The 13,685-nt window shown below is 33.5% G+C and overlaps 1 protein-coding gene across 1 annotated transcript in view; it reads right to left on the bottom strand.

Annotated features, from left to right (window-relative positions):
* LOC129908695 (protein singed) overlaps positions 1 to 13,685 on the bottom strand; it is a 39,346-nt gene extending 25,661 nt beyond the window's left edge. The window contains exon 1 of the mRNA XM_055985392.1: positions 13,271 to 13,685. The gene's annotated coding sequence lies outside the window, so the exon portion shown is untranslated. The remainder of the gene's footprint in view (positions 1 to 13,270) is intronic.

Genomic DNA, 13,685 nt, shown 5'->3' with positions numbered 1-13,685 from the left:
AATTCTGATTTTTTAGTTTGATCTTTTGGCAGAGTCGCTAGTCGCGAGGTCGCTGAAATAATTTTTTTGCTGAAGATCTTACTAATTTGGTTTCGCTGTTTGGTCGTCATGATAGTACTAGATTCTATATATACAAAGTCAGAGCCTGGTGTCCAGTCGTGAGGTTGGTTGAGTTGGGTTCTTGTTTTCATCAGGGGAAGAAGGCAATGGAAGGCAAAGTTGGCTTTTTTGAAGATCGAGCACGAGTGATTGTTGAATCTCAGAATCTCGTTAAAGTTGGTTCTTAGATATTTGGCATTGCGTTTGAATGGTAATCTAGTTCCATCTTGAAGTGGCTTCTACAGTTTAGCTTATCGACTGCCTCGTCCTTCTGTTCGGCTAAGCAACAAAAGTTCCGACTGGGATGAGTTGATTCGAATACCCCATTTACTGCAGAAATCATACAGTCATACCGATCCATTCTACTGTAATGGTTTCTGTTGTATAATAGCTGCTCTCAAAATGTTGTTTTTTTATTTCCTAAAATCCACTCTGATATTGTTTTTAAACCATGAATTTCGGATCGGAATTTTAAAACATATCGTCGGCTTAGAGTGTAAACCTGCTAACTCCACTTTTGGGCGAATTTGAGTTAGGTATGCAGTTTGAAAGTTCTAAGGACGGCGCATCGTCTGACATCAAAATTTTCGTTCAATTCCACTTATAAGTTAGCCAAATTGTGTGATGAGTAAAACAGCTAACTCCATTATTCCCAAAGAATTCCTGCTAACTCCAAGAAAACTTCTTAAATCAACAGTTATTTCATTAAATAAGAAATAAGAGTACCTATTCTCTTAACATGTAAGAACAACTTCATTTTTGATTACATGGTTGTCCTTCAAATCACTTAAAGTTAACATGAGGCTGAGAGAGGTGATGAAAAAACCTAATATAAGTCAGTCTGAAAGAATCGTATTATGTACCCAGTTGCATTCTGTATTTGACAATGATACGTGTTAGATTGAACTACATTAGTATTTTACATTCTTCTTGGTGTCAATCAGCCCTATTGTGGGTTTTAAAAAGACAATTTTCCACCCGGAATATCTTTGTTATAGTTGGTGTAACCGCTGATTTGTAATATTTTTTTTCCAATTTAAGTCAATTTTTTTAGAAAATTGCCCGTTCTGTCTATAGGACATACGAATAGCACATACCTCCTGAATCACCCTGTATTTACAAGAAAATCATTGAAATCTATTGATAAACAATATTCATGAACAATAACATTTTTTTTATTTTTGTAGAAAACCTGCTAAATCCAATATTTTATTGCATCACTAACTGAAGAAAACCTGCTAACTCACAAAAACCGAACCGAAAAACCTAACTCGAAAACCGTAAGGATTTGGGAAGAACAAGTTACCAAATTCTGAGAGCCCTAAAGTTGGCCTATCAGCATATTTCGTTTGATCCATTACTTTTGGGACACCCTGTATATTTTGATTAGGAGTAGTATTTCGATTAAAAAAAAATGTGGGAAATAACGATTTTTTTCAATAAAAACTCTTAAACGGAAAATCAGATAGACTAATACGTATTTTAACGCAAGCTAAGAAGATTTCAAAATAACAGACAATGGGTCGTATGCAATAAAAATGAGCTAAAGCTCTATCTCACTTTTCAAGAAAATGAGATAGATTTCAAGAAAATGTACTAAAAAGTGATATAAGACCTTAAGCTCATTTTTATTGCATATGACCCAATATTTCCAATGTTCACCCTTCACAACCGGACTTGGATTATTTTTTTGGAAAACTTCTTTTGTTTGATCTGCATTCAGGTCGCTTTGATGACGTTAAACGTTGATTCCTTCGAACTCAACTTCGTGCAAGGCCAAGGCCTATTAGATTTAACCCTACAGTTAATGTTGATCGCTTACAGCTTATTCTGCTCAAATATTGTTTTCCTCCATCAACTTGTAACATCGACTTTCTTGTGCTTCTTCAATATACACCAAACGTATAAGTTACACATCAGTGTCACTTTTTGATCTCAACTTTCACCGCATTAACTACTGACGTTACGAATATACATGTTAATAATCGTATGAAAAATTCTTTTTACTTCCACTTCTTTTAAAATTATCCCAAAATATATCTCAAAACCATCTTATTTAAGAAGTTCTAAAGTGTTTTGTTTGTATTTAACTATTAAAGTTAAACAAACTCTTGGGGACGTGAAGGTTCACTATCTCCTATATTTGCGAAGTGTTTTTGTTTAATAAACTTAAAGAATTGCAGTCGACAAGATGCAAAAATGATTTTATTCATTTCGAAAAAAATATTCTGCAAACGAAAAGCAAGTAAATGATGTTTTCACTGTTGTGACATATCTCATTCAATGTTCTTACGTTCAGTACATTCATGTACATTATTTAGATTCTTTTCGTTATACATATTTAGTTCATTCTTTCATATCAGTTTTATTTTTATTTCAAAGGAAACTGCAAAAAAAAAATTCTAACTAATGTACATACATGCTATGATAAGTAAATTTGTTGGTCTTCCTAAGAAGCATCGTAATTTGTTACCACACATGCAATCAGCAAATTTCGACAAAAATTTTTAAGAAACATTATTTCTCAAAAATAAGAACCAAAAAAAAAAACATAATTGATTAGATAAACAGAAGAAGAAAACCAAGCAGAAGTCAAAGTCGAAGTTGAAAAACAAAATATAAAAAAAAAAAAAAAGAAAGAGGCATGTTGCGACTAATTAGCTAATTTCCTCTTTATTAACAATGTTTTGATTTTTATTTATTAGATTTTTTTTTGTAAAAGATAAAAAAAAAACAGCGAATCACAGCCAAGCAAGAATAATATCAAAAAAATCACAACCCAAAGAAACAATAAAGTCAACGTTTTTTATCGCCGAAAGGCAGAATCTTCGTGTTTTTATGCCCTCTAGAGTAGTGTCTTTCCTTCCGACACCACCACCCTCCTTCACTATTATGTTTATCGAAGAAGCACCCATCATTACTTCTTTATTTCGACTTTGACTGCTTCAACAAAGCAAGAATATAAATTATCATTGTTGTTTTCCCTTCTCTTTCGATTTTCTTATTCGTTTTTCTGTATACAATTTTGTTTTTCGAATTCCCATCGCATATTCCTGGCTTCAGGGAACAGCAAAAATAAAACGAGTACTCAGCGTCAGCAACATGACTTGAATGATTCATGTTTTCCTTTCGCGTTTTTTGGGTTCTGCTGATATTACAATACTTAATACTCGCGGCGTACCTATTCGAGTGTTTTTTTAACGACATTTTTGGGGGATTGTGTGCCCGTATTGGACGTATGGCCGCGCATGGTAGTAGAGTAGAGAGAGGAGGCAATATACGAAAAATGAAGTCACAAATGCACAATGACCCTTCGAGGCGATATGTAGGTTTTCCTTGGATCTGCCAATAAATGACTCATTCATCCACACCAGGCATCAGGCAAAGCCAAGCTCAACAGAAACTTATCGTCATCGGATGTGGGTATTGAGATGCATACATAAATGTGTTGTGTTTGTGTATTTATACAACAACATTCACTTCGGATTATGCGCCACTCTACAATACAAAATTAGAGTCTAAAAATATGCAAATGAATGAATTGTGATCATGATCACAGCCAGCGTTCCCATTTAAGGGAATATAAATAAACAGAGTGCCATGTGAGGTTTAAAAAAGAAACGATTTTTTTTGCATTTCTTCTACATGGGATCTGAAATTTATAATGTTTCTTTGCATGGAAACGCTAGCACTGCAGGAGTTTCAAAAAAAAAATAACGCTTTCCTTTTGAGTGAAGAGAGAATTACTGCGAGTACCCGCCATCAAAAAACACCTGCAAAACGTGTTAAATTTTGTATGGTTATAGGTTTATTTATGATAATTTTCATTTTGATCATAGATTGGCTATGAATGTTCGTTGGAGTAAATGGAAAGGGTCGTTAAATTTTGGTGTCGCAAACTAAGTGACAAGTATTTTTAAACAGATGAGAATTGATGTTGAATTTTTATGAAAGGTGTCAGTTAGCTAGCAAGAAACTCTATGTACACACAAATGTTGAAATGAAAGGAACACCAGATATCATACCCTGGTAAACCGGATAGGACCTCAAAATTCGTTCTGAAAAGATTTTTCCGTGATTATCTTTAACATACTTCATTAGGTACTGCTAATTATCCTAAGTGGAGAACATCAGAGATTTCGTAGAAAAACGAAAACGATCGGTTACCACTTAATGTCATATCTCTATTGAACAACATTTATGGAAACTCATAAAATTACTAGAAGTTCAAGAAAATAGGTACTTTGGTGAAAATTCGATTATCTAAGCCATTTAGCAGGACTTATAGAAAAACACTTGATTCTGCATTCGTTGCTGAAATTCCATCCTGTTCCAATAGTCATCGTGTTGACTGTTGGAAGGTTTCTGTATGACGAGGAAGCGTTGCTTGCGGAATCAATTTTTTAAATTAAATTTAATTATATTACCCTTCACGCCACGGAAAGTATACACTTCTCTAAATTTTTCCAGAGATTGTAAATTAATAAGTTTAGGGCTTGTTTGTTCACACTCGATTATCTTTTAATCAAGGATTTTTCTATGGAATAATCCTTGATTAAAAGATAATCGACTGCGAACAAACTGACCCTTAATCGTTTAGTTGTAGTTATCAACGGATTGGAACTCTCTCAGTTCGTAAATACTAGCAATAGGAAAACAAAAAATAAGTATAAACTAGGTTTGATATGCACAAAATTTGGTTAAAAAAAGTAAATACTTTACAATTTTTCAAGTAAAAGCATTTACTATTTTTTATGCATATCATCCAAGGTTTTATACAAAAATATGGCAACGTAAGTAGTAAACATCAATCTTCAAAATAGTCTCCAAACTGATGTTTTCTTCATTGATTATGCCACTCTTTAATGTGTAATTGGCAAAAGACGGTTTTGCTGAGTGGATTCTTGACTGGCTTAAATGCACGAACACTGTTTTTTATCTTTAAGAGAAGTATGTATTTGTATATCCAACCAAATTGATGTCTTACCCGGAGTTCCACAAGGTAGGCACATTGGACCATTTTTATTTATCCTTTTTCTGAATGGCATTTTTTAGGATATTTCGTATTGTTAAAAATCCTCAAATTTGATGAAGCCTCTAAACTTTTTTACTATTTTACGAACAAAAATTGCTAGTTATTTTTACAACACGACAATGACTGAGTATTTGTGTGGTGCAAAACAAATGGAATTTAATATTATGTGCATGGACTTTAATAATTATTATCATAGAACATTCGTTGGCTCAGGCATTATTCAAGACTTGAGGATTAAGCTTACCTTTGTTACCAGTGGTATCCATTTGGGTACCATTCATGGCCACTTAGCCAAGTAGGGATGAGTTACTGCTATGGTTACAAAAGCTGAATCCGTTGCATGGCTCGTGATATCAAGATTTTGTAAATTCTAGAAACAAACTCCCAAACTTTAGAATATTTACATTTCCATTTTTTTGGGCGGAAGCGAAAAAAAGCTAATTGTATTTGCTGGTGATTGCAATACATGACCAACCATACTAATCAGCTGATAAGAAATAGCCCCCAGAAAAACCACGTTCCGACCCATATCTCCACATAATGCAACAGATAATACAAATATTTTTGTTTTCATCCTACAACTACGATTACACAGCAAAATCGATAAAAGTAGGTAAACAAAATAAGAAACTTTTTTACTACAAAATTGTTAAATCTTTTAATTATTGAGCAATATTCCTTTGAAAAAGCCGTATTTTTTTTACAACTCAGTTGTAACTCATTTGTTATTTTAAAAGCAAAACAAAAACAAATTACACAAGAATTTTTATTGTTTTTGTTTTACAAATAAAATCAAAAAATGAGTACCTACTCAGTAGTAAAAAAAAAACTGGACTTATAGAGTACGACGACGCGCATAACTGAGCATCTTACAGATGTTTGACGACATTCTTTTTATGATATACATATGGCAAATAAGGAAGACCAACCATCTATTGTTTAATTACTCACCTACAAGGGCAAGACAATTATAAGTAATTCTAAAGACCTTGAAATTCTTATCCTTAAATTGTTATGCGTTAAATCATGTGTGTAATTGTGAAGACCTTGCAATTCTTAGTCTTAAATTGTTATGCATTGAATCATGTTTATTCTGAAAACCTTAGAATTCTTAGCCTTAAATTGTTATGTATTGAACTTGAACTTGAAATTAGTTCCATCTTTTAAGGGAGTTTTATTTGATAGATACATTTTGTCCGGTAATCCCGACTTACCAATACATAGATGGGTATCCTTCAGATAAACCGATTAATTCATCAAGTCATTCATCATCAATTTATTGCAGTGGGTACTACCTTAATATGAGAATCTTGTGCAATGGACAACTTTTCAACCCATTTATGGTGCATCAAAGAGATGTATTGTCATTTTTTCTGTTATAGCTGTCGATGAAAAAGATGTGATTGCTATCCTAAGTGATATCACAGAAAAGACGTTATATGCTATGGGAATATGGAATAAGAAAAAAATACTTGAAGTTACTTCTAGGCATAAAACCTAGCCCAAAACGAAAGATATAAACTTTTGCTTCAAAAGTTTTTCGATTACAGAAAACGAGTGTTTTGTATACCAAAAGTTCAACAAATGGCTCCTTATTCCTTTTGATATTGAATTGCTAGATAACAAAATGGAAAAATGTACTAAAAGCCAGTTTAATTTGCTTGACACTCAAAAATAGATGGTTTCCATTAGAGATGCAGATAGTTAAGAGTCTTTTCATGCGGAATGACATATTCTATTAAGGTGCTATGTATATCTACGATTACTTGTAGGTCCGAAAAAACAGGTTTTTTTGTGAATTATTGTTGCCTACCGTGCAAAAAAACGGGTATCTCCACATAAAGGTGTCTTGCGGTGGTGAAGATATCTATCATAACCATAAGATTCATTTTAAGAATAGATGAATACTTTCATGTAATGATTGAAGGAATAGTCAAAATTTTGATTTTTGACAAAAAGCGTCTTTCCGAAGAAAAAAAAAACGATTTTTTTAGAAAATTTACACTTTAAAGTGGCTTAAAAAAAACGTTGTAATTGTCAGAAATCTTATTTCTTCGATCAGTTTCTAAAAAAAGTAAAAAATCTAAAGTGAAATTTTACTCGCCGACTTTGAAAAAGCCGTTTCGAGAAAAAAGCGTTTAAAGCTTTCGGAACCATATCAACTAGCTTAAGACGTTTTTACAAATACTATATTTTCTCCAAAACTATAATTTTCGGACCCAATTTTTAAATGTACTAGGTTAGGTTAGGTAAAAATGGCTGTCAGGAAATCAACTGACACACTTAGACCATTTATTGGTCCGTTGTGGTACCATGATTTTGTAAGGAAATTCCTCACTAATTAAACCAGTTGGAGCTTTTAATGAAGCGGTGAAGGTTGAAGATGTCAGTATTGATTAGTTCACTAGTATCTTCTAAGAAATATTTTTCCAAGTATTTTTTACGTCTACTGGAAAGAGCAGGACATGAGCAGAGAAGATGTTGGATTGTTTCTTCTTCTTCCTCATCAAGGCAACTTCTACAGAAATCGTTAGAGATTACGCCAAGTCTTATGGCGTGTCTACCTATGAGACAGTGTCCTGTTAAGACACCTATTACAGAGCTGATATGCAATCTGCTTAGAGACAATAAATTTTGAACGTTTTGGATATAGCCTAGGCCAGATCTGCTTGGTCGTTGCTTCAGCATGAGTTTGCACGTTGCGATTCCGATTGGTATACCAATATTTGCCTTATTGGGTAAAATTGGTATTAGAGTTCCATTTCTGGCGAGTTCGTCTGCTTCACAGTTTCCCAGAATATCTCTGTGACCCGGCACCCAAAATAGGTGAATGTTAAACTGTTCTGACATCTCCATGAGAGATGATCGACAGTCGCGGGCAGTTACGGAGTTTGTGGAAACCGAAGCTAACGATTTAAGGGCGGCCTGGCTATCAGAGAAGATGCGGATATCCGATGTAGATATCACGTTTTCTTTGAGCCAAGTCAATACTTCTTTAATCGCCATTATTTCCGCTTGGAACACGCTGCAGTGATTATGGAGGCGGAAGGAGAGACTAACATTAAGTCTATCTGAGTAAACCCCGCCACCCACTCCGTCATTGGTTTTAGAAACATCTGTGTAGAAATGTACTAGGGACATTCAAAATAATGAAGACAAAAGTTCTGTTTCTTTAAAACTGCAAATAGATATAACCACCTAATAATACATAATAATATTGTAAACCTACATGAAATGCAGCAAAAATATTAGCATCATGACTTTGAAAAATATGAGATGAAGTTTATCAAAGCCCACAGATGTTAAAAAAATAAAGGTTTTAATGACATTTTCTTTGCAAAAGCCTATTTTAGACGATGGGAAGATATTCGAATATTGGCAGACCTGTCGGATATATTCTAAAGTTTCTAAACCAAATTTGTTGTCATTCTTTGCAAAACACCAAATAACATTTTTTTCTAAAAATAAAGATCTCGGCCAAGTATAACGTTAGTATTAACAATTATCATTAACATGAGTAAAGGTAGGTATACCAAAGTAAATGTACCAAGGGGTACACTTTTATTGACCCATAACTCAAATCTGGTTAAACAATTTTGTTGTGACTTATGAGACTTTTGTTCAAGATTCAAAAGCAATCTCTGTGCAAAAAATTGGAGCGTGCGAGGTCCTTTTGTAAGTTCCAAGTAAAAGTATAACTTTTAAACTTAAATTCTGATGCTACATCGTCATATGTTATTTTAGTTTCGATTAACTATGTAAAAAAAATGTCTGTACAATGTACATAACAACCGAAATTACCTACTTAATATACCAACCTAAGAGACATTCTTTTTCTTATAATTCACACCCTAAAATATTCTAATTAGATATTTAGTCCTTACAGTCAAATATTTGAATTCAAACAAAAACCTTAAAGTAGATAGATATCTACAAACATTCAGTTTCCATTAAAATGGTTATCATCATTTAAAAAAAAGGACCTTTCGTTTGCAATAAACGAAACCATTTATAAAAAACGCAACGCAGTTCCCGTAACTATGGGTGATAGTTTTTGAGATGGGAACCAATTTAAAATTCTATCTATGTACTATGTACATTAAATCCTGAATCACCTTCCCAACAGCCTTCCGCCCAATTTCATGGTATCAATTCGTTCCACTTCCGTCCGACTACCCACCTTTCACATCAGGAAAGTCACTCAACGCATACTCTCACAAGAGCCATATCGATTTATAATTAGTACATTCGTCCTTTTCTGTTCTGTACCAAAATATGCACAAAGCACAATATTTCCACTCATGCATTTGCCTATTCTTCCATTAGAAAAACATCGCTAGCTCACAACAACAAAAACAAGAGAACCTGATAAACTCTACTAAAACTGAATCTGAATTAATTCAGCTTTCAGCACATGGACAAGGAACAAGGGACACAATCACAATTTTGCGGAATTGGGTGGATCTCTGTGTTTCTGTTCCTGCTGATTCAGAATTCAGATACCAACCATTGATAAAAGAAAATGGAAGATGGAACATTGAGAGAACCAGAATCAGCAGAGGATTCATCACCACACGACACAACGACACAAACATGAAACGAAGGAATAATACATTGCTTTTGTTCGTTCCTTCATCAACAAAGCGGGGGTGCGGACGCAATTTGCAACCCTCCTTTCTTTAATTTTTTTTTTTTCGTTCATGTTTCTGTTCTGTACAACGAACTGACTGCCTGCCGGTGTTTGTTCCTTTGCAGGTTCAGCAGTCAGAGCCAGAGCGAAAATACAACAACAAAAAAACCAGCCAGCAGGAGCACATATGTGCGCAACGTGTTGAAAATAAAATACATACCCTATAGCTACGGTGACCATTTTTAAGACATACATATTTTATAAAAGGAAAAACACTGAAAAATGTAGAAGAAATTGTAGAAGGCTGATAAAAACTCATGCCCGATTTACAATATTGCGAGACGACGAGACGAGATTTTCCTTGACGATTTTAAAAAATTTCCAAACAATGAAAATATATGAAACAATACACAATATTCCGATTCTCGTTCCGTTGAAATTCCGAAAATTTTGAAAAAGGACGCACGAGACGACGATCTCGAAAATGAAATTTTAATATTAAAATATTTTAGACAGCTTAAATGGATAAAAGTTTCCATAATTTCTAAATTCGAGTTAGCCTAGGTGATAAGGTAATTGCCTTAAAAAATCGCAGTATTGTGACTTTCCATACGATTTTAAAATCGATTTTTTAAATCGAAAACGTTCAGAAAAAACGCAACGCTTCCGTCTCGTCGTCTCGCAATATTGTAAATCAGGCATGACTTTTATCAAATATTAAATATATTCAGTTTTGACAAGCCCTTATGTATGCTAGGCAGTTTACGGCATCAGAACTTATTTTTTGTGCGACTTCCTCAATTTCTGACTGATAACCAGCTTCATATGACATTATTATTGAATTTCTATAAAATTATCGATCAATTCTCTACGAGATACAGTTTGGTGCGTTTTTAGACTAGTGATTCGAACGATAGTTGTGAAGGTAAGTTTCAATGCAGTCCACAGCGAACAGCGATCGTTACCGAGAGTCATAAATTGTTCTCCTAGTCTAAGATTGCTGAAACTAACATGAGTTTTCAACGTGCGAATTACAAAAAACCGCACGAAATGTTGTCAATGTGAAATGCTTGCAAAGAGATGCAATTTGGCGCTATTGGATTTTTGGAAAAAAGCAGAAGCCACTTTTCTTTAAGTTTTTGTATGTCTTTCTTTAATTACAAGTATTATTGAAAATATTTGCGAAAAGAAAGACATTATAAGGACAATTTTGAAAAAAGAGGATAATTTACTGTCCTCTTTGAGTAAAGTACCTGGGTGACCGAGCTTGGCTCAGTGTCTTTAAATGTTATAACTTTAAGGCCCAATTTTCTCACACTCCATTATATTAAGGTCGCCATTTAAAAAGGGAAATTTTGAAATTTTTATGCAATTTTATAGATTTCTAATTTTTAATGGAGAAGTTAAATATAATGGAGAGTGAATAAATAGGACCTAAGTGAAAAAAAGTATAAATATACAATTCATTGTTTATAAAAAATTGTGTTTTTTCGTTTTTTGGTCTTTTGATTATTTTTCACTTTTTTACCAAATTTAGGTTCATGCAAAGCGTGTACTTACATATTTTAGCCCTGATTTTTTAATCGTCTAAAATAAGCTGGCTTTTAATTTTTTTGTAAAACAAAATGTAAACAAATTGGGTGATTTTTAAAAATACTTCCATTTTTCAATCGCTAAGACCTTATTGAAAATAAAAATTTATTGAAGTCGTTAAACGCGTTTCCGCCGTAAAAAAACTACTATACGAGAAAGAATTTCCAAAGTTTTGTATTCGCCTAGAATTCAAACCCTCAAAATTTCTTCGAAATCTTTAACGCAGTTACCAATAAAACTTATATGTATATGAGACAAGTGAGCGTATATTTCTGAAAGCTCTTCTAAAACATTTTATTCGCCTACAGAAACAAATCCTGACAATTTTATCGAAATCTTTACAGTTGTTACCTAAAAAACTTAAATATGAGAAAAGTAGGCGTAGCAGTGGACGGATTTTTCTAAAAGTTTTTACAAAATGTTTTACTCGCTTAGAAGAACAACCCTGAAAATTTCATCGAAATTGTTTGGGCCGTTTCTGAGAAACTTGTATAAGAGGGTTTTCCTCCACATTGGCTCTTTTTTTTTCTGTCCGGCAAGAAAGATCTCTATTAACCCTTTCAGTTCAATAATTAATAATTTCGCAAATTAGGTCAGTCCGAATTCCAAATTCCTTAAATTTCGAATACAATTTGAAATTCGAAATGATATACTTTGCGAAATTATCTCATTTAGTGAAAACGGTCTATAAAATTAAGACATTTTGCATTTTTTTCTGTGTTTTTCTTAAAAGAATCACCATTACTCGCGTGTGACTCCCATTGGTAGGAACGCATCATTCGGCGCCTCTGCCCAACTTTTCTTTGTCGCAAGTTATTTGCATCCGCATCCGCATTGATTATTGTAGATGCGGATGTCAAAATATCCGCATTTGCGGTTAGCTCGTTTAAAGTTATTAGATAGAAGATAGATTAAAAAGGGCACAGTAACGAAAAAGAGGACTGTCCTCTCAAAAAAAAAAAAAAAAAAAAAAAAAAGGACGGATGGTCACCGTAAAAATAGCACTGAACTGAGTCTTCCTCTGCCTCATCATCACCAGCACAGAAGTGAGTGAAGGTATACACAAAATAAAAGGGGAAAGTGAAATCCAGGATATTTTTAGGGATGGGTTCGTCGTTCTTCAAATCGACTATACTAGTCGCTTAAAAAAGAGAGTTTGAGGGAGTTTTCTTTTTTTTTTTTTGTTATATCTTAATAGGCGCTCCTTTTTGAAAATTAAATTTAGAATCTAAACACGATCCCATCTCTCAAATTAGAAGGAAGAAACACGACCTTTATTTTGAGTAGAGATGTGAAAAGCCAATTCCAAACAGAAAAATCAAGGCAAGAATAAAGAAGAGAATGAACCTCTTTTCTCTAGCTTTTTGCTAGTCTTTGCAGCAAAACACCACACAAAACAAGGAGAAGGAAGGAAAAGGGTCTATGCCCTTTTTTTTTTGTCTTCTCATATTCTTATTCGATTTTTCCTGCCATTTTGCTGCGCCTTAAAGTTAGGTTTGGTTTTGGATTCATGGTTTGCTCAAAGAGCAGAAATATGAACAAAAAAAAATGAAAAGAAGGAATGAGAATAAAAATAACTATTTTTCTGTGTTTTAGTTGTGAACAAGTTCTTGTTGGTTTGTTGCTGGAGGAGATAAGAATTTATTTTTTTTTAATTACTTTGTGGCACTTCGACTTTACCACAGGCCGAAGAAGCCAGCAATCGTGGTAATTACTTTTGCTCTTGACTTCTTTTGCTAACTTCGTCTTTGACCGGTATCTTCGTCGGTATTTTCAAGACAGTTAAAATAATATATAGCCTCTTTAGACTTAGAAGAATGACTTACAAACAAACTAAGGAGAAGGAAGGAAAATGAAATTATTAATAAAAGCCGGTTAACTTAAAACACTAATCAAAAAGTTCTGCAACTTACATTACAAATTCTGGAAGAGGTGATGGTTAGTGGAAATGGAAGATGATGATGATGATGATTTATTGTTGTTCCTATTGTCCGTGGTACACTGGTAAATCCCAATTTTCAATTTTAAAACAACAGAACAAAACTAATAAATTTTCGTTCAACTTGTGATCTTTGAAAAAAATGTACTGCACTTCTTTTACTTAATATTTATTTCATTTGTTGGTTGGTGGTTATTAAAAAACTACACCCTCTTTTTGTATTTAATAAGGAATATATAAAATAACAAAAAAAAGTGTTATAAGCTGAATTTGATGAAGAACAACAGCAGAAAAAAAAACTTGGATAGAGAAATGAACACTACAACTCACGATATGATGATGAACTGAACACGACTCCGTCTCAAACACGAATGAGTTTGTTGAATGGA

The sequence above is a fragment of the Episyrphus balteatus genome, chromosome 2, assembly GCF_945859705.1.
Source record: "Episyrphus balteatus chromosome 2, idEpiBalt1.1, whole genome shotgun sequence".
NCBI classification, from domain to species: Eukaryota; Metazoa; Arthropoda; class Insecta; order Diptera; family Syrphidae; genus Episyrphus; species Episyrphus balteatus.
This window is presented reverse-complemented; position numbering and strand designations above follow the sequence as displayed.